Source organism: Lithobates pipiens, unplaced genomic scaffold (assembly GCF_037356315.1).
Source record: "Lithobates pipiens isolate NorthernLeopardFrog02 unplaced genomic scaffold, aLitPip1_a1.2 Scaffold_22, whole genome shotgun sequence".
In the NCBI taxonomy this organism is placed as follows: domain Eukaryota; kingdom Metazoa; phylum Chordata; class Amphibia; order Anura; family Ranidae; genus Lithobates; species Lithobates pipiens.
Window position 1 is genome coordinate 220,880,483 of NW_027507784.1, and position 12,714 is coordinate 220,893,196.

The 12,714-nt window shown below is 44.1% G+C and overlaps 1 protein-coding gene and 2 long non-coding RNA genes across 9 annotated transcripts in view; 2 read left to right on the top strand and 1 right to left on the bottom strand.

Annotated features, from left to right (window-relative positions):
* VPS35L (VPS35 endosomal protein sorting factor like) overlaps window positions 1–12,714 on the top strand; it is a 1,440,208-nt gene that overhangs the window by 507,561 nt on the left and 919,933 nt on the right. The window lies entirely within an intron of this gene.
* On the bottom strand, window positions 411–1,624 carry LOC143925485 (uncharacterized). Its single transcript, XR_013262002.1, has 3 exons — window positions 1,480–1,624; window positions 788–1,039; window positions 411–635 (listed from the first exon to the last, which is right to left on the bottom strand). It is a non-coding gene; the product is annotated as an uncharacterized LOC143925485 (long non-coding RNA).
* Window positions 1,659–2,139, top strand: LOC143925486 (uncharacterized). Its single transcript, XR_013262003.1, has 2 exons — window positions 1,659–1,762; window positions 1,915–2,139. It is a non-coding gene; the product is annotated as an uncharacterized LOC143925486 (long non-coding RNA).

Genomic DNA, 12,714 nt, shown 5'->3' on the forward strand with positions numbered 1-12,714 from the left:
ACAGGGATGGACGGACACACACACAGGGATGGACAGGCATGTCTCACCCTCGGCTTATACACGAGTCAATAAGTTTGCCAGTTTTTTTGGGGGTAAATTGGGGGCCTCGGCTTATATGCGGGTCGGCCTATACTCGAGTATATACGGTAGTACTAAACCAAGTAGAGCTCATGGCCCAGACCTCTGTATGTTACCGAATGGGGAAGGGTGTTTAACCACCCGGGTTTTAGAAGACTAGAAAAAATGGACGGTAACACCCCAATGCAGGGTCAGAGGGCGCTGATCACCCCTGGTATGTTGAAAACAAAAAACGAAAGTATCCCCAGAGTGGGGTTTTTTAACAGCGTAAATTACCTGTGGAGGCTAGTTTATGTATATATGGAAATAAATACTGACATGTGGCAAAAAAATAATAATACAAATGTTTATTAGTAAAAAAGAGGATTGAACAGGTGACACAGTGGTCAGGGACTGAGCTCCACTAAGTGAATAAAAATATATGATATTACATGGATAAACAGAATACAATTATAATGCCTAGACCATAATACCACTGTAGATACAGTAAAAAATAGATAATGTGGACCCTTTACGCGTTTCGACCCTCTCGGGGGTCTTCTTCAGAAGGTTTTTATCTATTGTAAAAGAGGGAAGACAAACATAAATACATATCCATACATGGTGCACTGTACTGTACTAGAAATAATCTGCTGTAAGCAGAATATACACCAAACATTGCATGGTTACATAATTAACAGTCAATTGGTATACATTGCATAATAGATACCTATATCATTCACGTAGGAGATCCTCTTTGAAAGACAGAAATAAGCTCCGCCATTTCTCCCATATCCTTCACAGATGCGCCAAACTTGCATAGTTGAAGTTGGTCGCTATGCTCTACCGAAAAGGGAGAGCAAGGGAACGGAGTTCAAGGGATAAATGACTTACAGGGGATCACATCGCTATTGCTACCTCCAATATAAAATAGTGGAGGAGGGTATAGGTATAGGTAGACAGAAGTCGGGAGGGGGACAACCTACAATAAAAACAAAAGAAGATATAAGGATGTATATATATATATATATATATGAAAAATCCCTATTCAGGGGCTGTCCCCCCTGTATAGGGGGACAGAAAATATACCCACATGTAATATGACGGGTATATAAGTATAGAGGTAAGCCATACTACTTGAGTGTAGCATGCCATACACGATTAGAGTTTAAGCAGATGATAATAAAAGCTAAAGATCATTGTAAGTGCCCAGTGATGAGTCAGCAACGACAGACAACGCCAGATGACAAAGAAGAAAATAAGTGAAATAAAGACACAGCATGTGCAAAATCTAATACCCCAGCATGACTGGTGATGAAAGTAAGATGGTGAAAAATAAAATAAAAATACACCATGTTCTGGAGTCCAACGTGCCCCAGCGTAACAAAAGTAAGTGTGGAAAAAGGTGGTATATATATATACCTGTGGTTAATATCAAGTAAGTGCACGTTATGTAGCAGAGCCAAAAAGGGGCAATATAATGGGGATAGTAGTTGATTAGAAATGATGAGCTTTACAATCAAACCCCTCAGATACTTATACTGTCATGGGACAGAAAAGACCTTTTATCTGCAAATAAACAGAATAAATAGAGCATAGCGACCAACTTCAACTATGCAAGTTTGGCGCATCTGTGAAGGATATGGGAGAAATGGCGGAGCTTATTTCTGTCTTTCAAAGAGGATCTCCTACGTGAATGATATAGGTATCTATTATGCAATGTATACCAATTGACTGTTAATTATGTAACCATGCAATGTTTGGTGTATATTCTGCTTACAGCAGATTATTTCTAGTACAGTACAGTTCACCATGTATGGATATGTATTTATGTTTGTCTTCCTTCTTTTACAATAGATAAAAACCTTCTGAAGAAGACCCCCGAGAGGGTCGAAACGCGTAAAGGGTCCACATTATCTATTTTTTACTGTATCTACAGTGGTATTATGGTCTAGGCATTATAATTGTATTCTGTTTATCCATGTAATATCATATATTTTTATTCACTTAGTGGAGCTCAGTCCCTGACCACTGTGTCACCTGTTCAATCCTCTTTTTTACTAATAAACATTTGTATTATTATTTTTTTGCCACATGTCAGTATTTATTTCCATATATACATAAACTAGCCTCCACAGGTAATTTACGCTGTTAAAAAACCCCACTCTGGGGATACTTTCGTTTTTTGTTATCTAGGCTGGAGAGGACCTCCTGTAGAGGTTGATGATGATACTAATGGGACTTCTGGCCTCTTCGAATAGAAAACAGAGATGTAGAGGAGATGATCTCAAGAGCGTTGCAGGTCGGACTATATCCCCTACATCCGTGACATGAACAAGGATGAATGAGGGGATAAAGGAGAAGAGTCATGTATGCTATTGTGAGGTCTTCATTCATTACAGTTCTCTTGTGAAATACATCTCTAGCTAAGCTAGTAAGCTTCAGCTTATCGATCCTTTTACATATTGTCAGTACATGGCGTTGATTATACAAGGAAAGAATAGTCAATCGTAAGTAAAATTCACATATTCTTATGCAAAGGTCGAAGAGGGAAGGGAGGGGGGGGGGGAATGTAGGGTGGGATGGGGTGGGTTGGGGAACTGGGGTGGGGGTAACAGAAAGAGGAAAGTAGGGTGAGAAGAGGATAAAGGGAAAAGGAAGGGGACAAAGAAATTTGTCAGTTAACCATGCTTAATGCTCAGTGGGGTTGAATCATATCATTAACTTCAGGAAAGAGCACAGTGAGGGGCTGTAATTGTAGGGTATGAGTTATTACCGGGGAAAAGATGCAAGAGGTGTTCAGGCACGTCCTAAAATAATATCTCTACAGTCAGAAGTGGATTCGAAGTGTTTCCAACAGGCCCATTTTTGGTTAAATTTCTGAGGGGTGTCGTTGGAAATATGTATCAGCTCTTCCATTTCAGCTATCTTTTGGACTTTCAGTATCCAATCTTTCGTGGAAGGACTAGTTTGGGATTTCCACAATAGTGGAACACATTGTTTTGCTGCGTTGATAAGATGAATGGTTAATGATTTTCTGTAAGATGTATTATGTACAGTAGTATGATGTAAAAGAAATTGGGCCGGAGTGAAAGGTAGATCATAGGTAGTGATCTTTTGTATAAGATTGTGGACATCTTTCCAATATGGTTGAATGCTGGGACATTCCCACCAGATGTGTAATAAAGTGCCTCTTGATAGAATTTGCGAAATTCTGATAGAAGAACTGGGAGGGTAGTAATGTGGGTTCGAAAGGAACATCAAGATATGATCCGCGTAGATGGCTATTTTGCTGTCCCTGCCACCTGTATTGACCCCTGTAATGTCAGGATTTTGTCTTATGCAGTTAAGTAGGGGCTCAAGCGTCAGTATAAATAGGACCGGAGACAGGGGGCATCCCTGTCTTGTCCCGTTTCCGATGGAGAAGGCATTCGACAGGGTACGGTTGACTCTAATTTTTACTGAGGGATGTCGATAGAGGAATTGGATAAAATTGAGTAATTGTGGTCCAAGGCCAATGTGACGTAAGACCGCATACATATAGTCCCAGGCTTTCCTGTCAAATGCCTTCTCCGCGTCCAGGGACAGAAAAAAGCTTTTTTGTTTAGTTTAGTCTTGATTATATGGTGAATATTGATGGCTTTTATGGTATTGTCTCGGGCTTCCCTGCCCGGAACGAAACCAACTTGATCCGTTATTAGTGAGGGAAGAACCGTTTGAAGTCTGTTAGCCAGGATTTTAGAAAATATTTTCACGTCTACATTAAGTAAGGATATTGGTCTATAATTAGCAGTTTGCGTGGGGTCTTTATCACTTTTGGGTATAACTATTATATGGGCCTCTAACATTTCAGGCAAAATACGATTTTGTGTGTCTAGGGAATTAAATGCTTTTACGAAAGGGTTTCTCAAGGTGTCTGAAAAAGTCTTATAATACACCGTCGGTAGCCCGTCGGGACCTGGACTCTTGCCAACTTTTGTTTGTTTGAGAGCATTATCCCATTCTAGGTTGCTGATGGGATCGTCTAAAGTATTGATAAGGTCAGCATTAGTCAAACGTGGGCAATGTTGTGTCAAAAATTGTTGCATCAATTGTGATCTGGACGATTGTGACGTGGTTGAGTCGGTGGCTCCATGTAAATTATATAATTGTGAATAAAAATTCTCAAATTCTTTTGCGATTGCCTTGTTACTAGTGATCTTGGACCCTGATGATGCAAACAATGCACATTGAATTTGGAGTTGTGAGTTTGTAGGGCTCTGGCCAGTAGTCGGCCGCTCTTATTACCAAATTCATAGAATTGTTTTATGGACAATAGAAATTTTCTCTTTACACGTTTGTTCAATTCTGTTTGGATGGCGGTACGGACCGTTCGTAGTTCTAAGAGTCTGAGCAGCTCGAGTTTGCTTGTGTACCTTTTCTAACTTTTTGAGATTATCAAAAAGATTCGAAAGATATGCTTTTTTGTCTTTTGCAATCTTAGAAGAAATGGAAATCAGTTTACCTCTCATTACACATTTGTGGGCAGCCCACTGTGTCATGGGCGATACGTCAGGAGTGTCGTTACATTTGAAGTAGTCATTTAACCACTTTCAGACCGGACCATTTTGCTGGTAAATGACCAGAGGTCTTTTTACACTTTGGCACTGCGCTGCTTTAACTGGTAATTGCGCGGTCATGCAATGTTGTACCCAAACAAAATTTGCGTCCTTTTCTTCCCACAAATAGAGCTTTCTTTTGATGGTATTTGATTGCCTCTGCGATTTTTATTTTTTGCGATATAAACGTAAAAAGACCGCAAATTTTGAAAAAAAATGATATTTTCTACTTTTTGTTATTAGAAAAATCCAATAAACTCAATTTTAGTCATACATTTAGGCCAAAATGTATTCAGCCACATGTCTTTGGTAAAAAAAAAGTCAATAATTGTATATTTATTGGTTTGCGCAAAAGTTGTCACATCTACAAACTAAGGTACGTTTTCTGGAATTTACGGAGCTTTTAGTTTACGACTGCCTATCTCATTTCTTGAGGTGCTAAAATGGCAGGGCAGTACAAAACCCCCCCAAATGACCCCATTTTGGAAAGTAGACCCCCTAAGGAAATTGATAAGAGGCATGTTGAGCCCATTGAATATTTTATTTTTTTGCCTCAAGCGATTGAATAATGACAAAAAAAAATTTTTTTTTTTTTTTTTACACAAAGTTGTCACTAAATGATATATTGCTCACACATGCTATGGGCGTATGTGAAATGACACCCCAAAATAAATTCTGCTGCTTCTCCTGAGTACGGGGATACCACATATGTGGGACTTTTTGGGAGCCTAGCCGCGTACGGGGCCCCGAAAACCAAGCACCGCCTTCAGGCTTTCTAAGGGCGTAAATTTTTGAGTTCACTTCTCACTACCTATTACAGTTTTGAAGGCCATAAAATGCCAAGATGGCACAAAACCCCCACAAATGACCCCATTTTAGAAAGTAGACACCCCAAGCTATTTGCTGAGAGGCATGTTGAGTTCATGGAATATTTTATATTTTGCCACAAGTTGCAGGAAAATTACAAACTTTTTTTTTTTTTTTTTTCACAAAGTTGTCACTAAATGATATATTGCTCACACATGCCATGGGCATATGTGAAATGACACCCCAAAATAAATTCTGCTGCTTCTCCTGAGTACGGGGATACCACATATGTGGGACTTTTTGGGAGCCTAGCCGCGTACGGGGCCCCGAAAACCAAGCACCGCCTTCAGGCTTTCTAAGGGCGTAAATTTTTGAGTTCACTTCTCACTACCTATTACAGTTTTGAAGGCCATAAAATGCCAAGATGGCACAAAACCCCCACAAATGACCCCATTTTAGAAAGTAGACACCCCAAGCTATTTGCTGAGAGGCATGTTGAGTCCATGGAATATTTTATATTTTGCCACAAGTTGCGGGAAAATTACAAACTTTTTTTTTTTTTTTTTTTTTTTTCACAAAGTTGTCACTAAATGATATATTGCTCACGCATGCCATGGGCATATGTGAAATGACACCCCGAAATAAATTCTGCTGCTTCTCCTGAGTACGGGGATACCACATATGTGGGACTTTTTGGGAGTCTAGCCGCGTACGGGGCCCCGACAACCAAGCACCGCCTTCAGGCTTTCTAAGGGCGTTACAGTTTTGAAGGCCATGAAATGCCAAGATGGCACAAACCCCCCCCAAATGACCCCATTTTGGAAAGTAGACACCCCTAAATTTAGGGGTACACTAGTGAGACTAGGTAATAAATGGCGGGTGCCCTGAAACTATAAAAAAAAATAACTAACCAACCAGCGTCACCTGTAACAGTTATATGGTGATCACTGGTGAAAGGGTTAACTAGGGGGCAATCAGGGGGCTTTATGCGGTAGTATATGGGGGTCCCTGGCGCTATAAAAAGCTGCGGCGAACCTAAATACCTACCTGCCTAACTAGCGTCACCTGTGACACTAATACAGCGATCAGAAAAACGATCGCTTATTAGGCTGGGTTCACACTGGAGCGATGCGGGAATGCCACGAATGCGCGGCGGGTTCCCGCATCGCATGCCTCCCGGCGGCAGTTCACACTGCCCTATGCGAACTGCTGGGAGTGTCAGTGAAATGTTACTGACACCCCCAGATCAGTTCGCATATCGCAGTGCGATCTGCAAACTCGGATCGCATGGTGTGAACACCCATGCGATCCGATTCTGCTGCGGGCCAAAAAAAGGGTCCCGTGCAAATTTGCGGCGGGTGCGGTGGGTGTGGCGGGTGCGGCGAATGGCTGAACTCGAATCGCACAGAGATCGGATGTGATTTGCACTGCAGTGCGGTGCGAATCACATCCGTTCTCAAACCGCTGCAATGTGAACCCAGCCTTAGTGACACTGGCGACGGGGGGTGATCACGGGGTTAAACCTTTATTGGGGGGGTTAGGGGGGTACCTTAGAACTAAAGGGGGCTAACCCTAACTGCCCTAACAGTTATTAGTCACAAATGACACCCGCCGGGTGATCAGGGGGTTAAACCTTTATTAGGTAATAAATGTCGGGTGCCCTGAAACTATAAAAAAAATAACTAACCAACCAGCGTCACCTGTAACAGTTATATGGTGATCACAGGTGAAAGGGTTAACTAGGGGGCAATCAGGGGGCTTTATGCGGTAGTATATGGGGGTCCCTGGCACTATAAAAAGCTGCGGCGAACCTAAATACCTACCTGCCTAACTAGCGTCACCTGTGACACTAATACGGCGATCAGAAAAATGATCGCTTATTAGGCTGGGTTCACACTGGAGCGATGCAGAAACGCCGCGAATCCGCGGCGGGTTCCCGCATCGCATGCCTCCCGGCGGCAGTTCACACTGCCCTATGCGAACTGCTGGGAGTGTCAGTGAAATGTTACTGACACCCCCAGATCAGTTCGCATATCGCAGTGCGATCTGCAAACTCGGATCGCATGGTGTGAACACCCATGCGATCCGATTCTGCTGCGGGCCAAAAAAAGGGTCCCGTGCGAATTTGCGGCGGGTGCGGCGAATGGCTGAACTCGAATCGCACAGAGATCGGATGTGATTTGCACTGCAGTGCGGTGCAAATCACATTCGTTCTCATAAACCGCTGCAATGTGAACCCAGCCTTAGTGACACTGGCGACGGGGGGTGATCACGGGGTTAAACCTTTATTGGGGGGGTTAGGGGGGTACATTAGAACTAAAGGGGGCTAACTCTAACTGCCCTAACAGTTATTACAGTCACAAATTACACCAATGCAAAAAAAAAAAAAAAAAAAAAAAAAATGACATTGGTGTCACTGTGACTGGGGGGCAGGGGTAATTGGGGGGGTGATCGGGGGGTAAAGGGGGGGTGTGAGTGTGCCTGGCATGTTCTACTGTGTGTGTAGAGTGTTGGTGCAACTCACCGATCCGCTCTCCTCCGTGTCGGAACGAAAAATACCGACACGGAGGAGAGAATACATCACTTCCTCTCCTGTGTTTACATTACAGGAGAGGAAGTGATGTCACGGGGGATTTCCATTCGTCGAGAGCGATCGCGAGGGGGTGGCCATGAATGAATGGCCGCCCCCTCATCCCGGATCGCTCTCGAAGGAATGCCGACCGCCGCAGGCACCGGGGGGGGGGCCCGATCGGGCCCCCCCCCGCGGGCAGGCAGGGACTTATATATACGCCCATATGCCTGCCCGTGCCATTCTGCCGACGTATATCGTCGTGCGGCGGTCGGCAAGTGGTTAAGCATTGTTGCAGTTCAGCAACATGAATAGAGTCTGTGAGGATATGTGGGTTCAGTGTCCATATATGTGTGCTTTCTTGAATCTCAGGTAGTGTCAATGTAATCGATACCGGGTGATGGTCGGATATGGTCATGGGTTCGATCCTCGCTGCGGAGAGAAGGGGGAGGTCAGATTGGGTAAGAAAGATGTAGTCAAGTCGAGAATACCGGTTATGGGGGGCCGAGAAAAACGAAAAGTCTTTGTCTGTGGGATGTAGGGTGCGCCAAGTGTCATGTAACATAAGTGACTGTAAGGATAGTTTAATTTGGCGGAGAGCTCTGTACGGTAAATGTGAGGTACCTGTTGAGGTGTCAATCAGGGGTTCCAAGGGCACAAAAGTCTCCACCAAGTATAACTATTCCAGACTGGAACGTTGCAAGTTGTGAAATGGTGTCCCGAAAAAAGGAAACTTGAGCTGAATTCGGACTGTAAATATTAGCTAACATTATAGGTCTATTTTGCCATGTGCCTTTTAAGAAAAGAAATCTGCCCTGAGTATCTATCAGCGAATCTGTAACCTGTATGGATATATTTTTGGACAAGAGTATAGAGACCCCTTTTGTTTTTGAATTAGGCGTTGTCGCATGATAGCTGTTTGGGTAATGTCGATTGTATAGTTTTGGTGTCGCCTGAGAACTGAAGTGCGTCTCCTGTAGGAAAGCCACATCCGCTCGCATACTCTTTAGACTGTTTAATATACGTGTTCTTTTTTTCCGTAAGATTTAAACCTTTAGCGTTTAAAGAAATCAGTTTCAGAGAGGAAGGAGCAGACCTGGTTGTCGAGGAGGCCATGGTGAGCAAGGATTAGTGTGGTAAAGAAGCTAAAAACTGAACTATCCCCAGATGTCGTTTGATATATCGTCTTAGGGCCTACGGAGGAATAAGGGATGGGTAAATACGAGGGGAAAAGGAAGGGGAGGAAATGGAGGACAGGAAGGAAAGGGAGTGGAATTAGGATGGATAGGTATCCACCCGCTGGATATCCGATCAGGGAGGGAAAGGATATCCCCCGGGAGGAGAATTTATATGACTGGGGTCGGTAGCCACAAACGGACTTTGCCGACAAAGAAACCCAGTGAGGTTCAGGTGAGTCACTGAAGAATCACCTGTCTGTAGGAGTGTTTGGCCGACAAAGAGAAGTTGTTCGTGAGTTTAGGGACTAGAGTCCCGAGAGATCTATGATGCTACATATCGGGACCGAACCTCAGCCCATTAATTAGAATCAGAATAATAAGGGGAGGAGCCGACTAAAAGACTGTTAGTGATTTTGCAGGGGGGAGGACATACACTCGCTAGTGGAAGGGACTAGGAGTGGGAGACCGTATGTATAATAACCTTTAAGAGGGGTCTAACCCATAAAGTAAAAAGGAATACGGATAACCCCCTGAGTGTAAACGACAAACTGTCTAAAGTTTTATAAGTGACTTGAATTTAAGGAAGATCTGGTTATCCATGTTCTTCATGCAATTGTTATAATCTCCTTAATAACTAACGAAATGAACTTTAACAAAACAAAGTAGTCCAACCATCTGATCCTGTTTTAACCTGAATTCTGACATATGGTCAACTGTTGCAGTAGAAATATAGATATTTCTACGGTACATTTCCTTTCAACCGCCTGATAAGTGTCGCCTATACTTATCAGACCGCATGCTATATCACTAAGAAACTATTGTAAAACGGTGATCCGCTGTGAATGCACGGCTCCATGTTAGGTGGATAGTGTGGTCAGACAGAACTTTCTGCAAACAAGGGTGTGGGCCTCTTATATGCATTGAGTTGCACCTTAATGCTTAATGGTTACTTATGGTGGGTGAAAGAAATGCAATATTATGCATGACTCAATGGAAAGGGGGAGGATTCGGAGCCGAGCATTACACAGCCGACCATTCTCCGATAGTGGTCATGAAACAGGAATCGGCAATATCATATTAGATCAAGTTGCATTTCAACTATTAGTCAAGGTAAAGCAGTTCGTAGATCAGAGCCTCCTATAGCAATGAGAGGGTGAATACAATAACTAAACCCATACTTTTGACGCTTGTCGTGTTCTCAGTTCTCACAGACCTGTAACAAAAGCATAGTTACTACCTAAGACCAGATTGCGTTATTCCGTACGCGGAGCGGTCCAGGTAAGACTTGTCAATCCGAAGGAATTAGAGAGCAAATGACAGCGGCGTCACATAGCGCACCATGCTAACAATCTGGTCGACAAACATAGTCGTCAATAATAGAGAAACAATAGGAAAGAGGGTAAGTATATGGTAGGAAGTCAGAAATATTCCTTATCCCACATCCCACAGGATGTTGCAGAGATGATGGATGGTGTTGGTGTTGTCTGCGGCGACGGTTCAGGCTGAAATTTCCCGCTAAGGCGACTCCATCCATTGATTCTGCTCTTCGCAGCGGGGAGAGGCCGAAATCGCTGTACCAATCCGGAACGTCAACTCTTGGAATGTGGAGAGAATTACAAAAGTCTTCCAGATCCTCCGGAACTTTAAGATTGAAGGAATGACTGTTTGCAGAAGCTGATAAGCAAAACGGAAATTTCCATCTGTAGGGGATCTCTCTAGCTCTCAGAACATCCAGCAGCGGTTTAAGCTCTCTTCTCCTCTGAAGTGTGATACTAGATAGATCTTGGAAGATCTTGAGTTCGGAGCCCTGATGTACCAGTCTCCCAGTATTTCTAGCTTTCCTCATTATTTTCTCTTTAAGAATAAAGTCATTGAGGCAACAAATAACATCCCTAGGTGGGTCAGTTTCTCTACCCCTGGGGCGCAAAGCCCTATGGATACGTTCCATTGAAATTGGTGTATCAGGGGGTCGATCGAGCAGGCTATTAAAAACTGCCGTAACTTCTCTCAGAAGTTGAGGGGAGTCGATGGATTCCGGGAGTCCTCTTACCCTTAAGTTGCGCCTCCTGCCGCGATTGTCGAGGTCCTCCAAATGTCTGTTCATATCTCGCAGGTGAATGGCGTGCGATTCGGAGATCTGTTGAACGTGAGCTGCGGCCTGCGCGTCCTGATGCGCTCCTCGAGTCCTTGACCGGAATGTGCTGCTGAGAAGGGGGATCTGCACTCCGTGGCGACCAGGAGCGGATCGCTGAAGCATTCTGCGTTGTGCTCCCCATCTTACACCGTGAGATGTCGGTCTGGCTGATGAAAACTGGATATCTGTATCCGGGAGCTCTGAGTTAGGCGGCCATCTCTCTTCGGCGCCAAGCCACGCCGAAAGTAGGGTTTTATAAAGAATGGGCAGCGAGGTGATAGGTGAGGAAGAGTAGAAGGTCGTCTGCGAACAGACCGCATTTAGGAGTTTGGGCACCGCACAAGACCCCCTGTATGTCAGGATTTGTGTGGATGGCTATGGCCAGTGTCTCGATAGCTAAGGCAAAGATTAAGGGGGATAGAGGGCACCCCTGCCTGGTGCCTCGAGCTATGGTGAGTGGTTGGGGGTAGTGGCCCAATAATCGAATAGACGCGGTCGGATTCGAGTAGAGGGCATGTACTGTGCCCAGAAACCTGTTGCCAAATGTTCCATGAGCGAAAAGATATATGGCCATTCGATGGAGTCAAAAGCCTTACGTAGGTCAAGGGACAACAGCATACCCTCCTGTTTGGGACCCCCTTCCCAGTTGGATTGAAGAATATAAATTATATCTACGGCCCTGCGGGTTAAATCTGGCCCTTGTCTTCCAGGGATAAATCCCACCTGGTTCTTATGGACATATCTGCCAATAAAGGATGCAAGCCGGTTGGCCAGGATTTTTAATTATCTTAAGATCATTATTTATTAGAGATATGGGCCTATAATTCTCAACATCTTCTGGGCTCTTATTCGGCTTTGGGATAACCGCAATGTATGCGGTATTCAGCTGGGGATCCAATGGGGCGCCTTTCGTGATTGAGTTGAAGAATTTTGCCATATAAGGTGCTAAGGGATCCACAAATGCCTTATAATATGTTGCTGAAAGGCCATCAGGCCCCCGGAGCCAAGCCCGTTTTGAGGGATTTCATGACCCCCTTATCTCCTCAGCTGAGAATTCCGCTTCCATTACATCTTTATGGTCAGCCGATAGTCTAGGCATGGGCAAGTCTCGGAAGAGGGCATTAGACGTGACGGTCACCTGCTTGGGTTGAACTGTAAAGTTTAGCATAGAAGTCTTGGAAGGACTTCAGTATTTTGACGGGGTTGGCTGAAAGTGTTTGCCCTGTCATCCTAATTTTGGGGAAGAAGTGAGTGCGAGACTTAGGGGTTAATTTGGCCGCTAGCATGGACCCTATTTTATCTTTCTGATTATAAAATCTTGCGCTGCTCCAGCGGATTTCTTTCTCTGTCCTAACAGTTAGGGCCATGTTT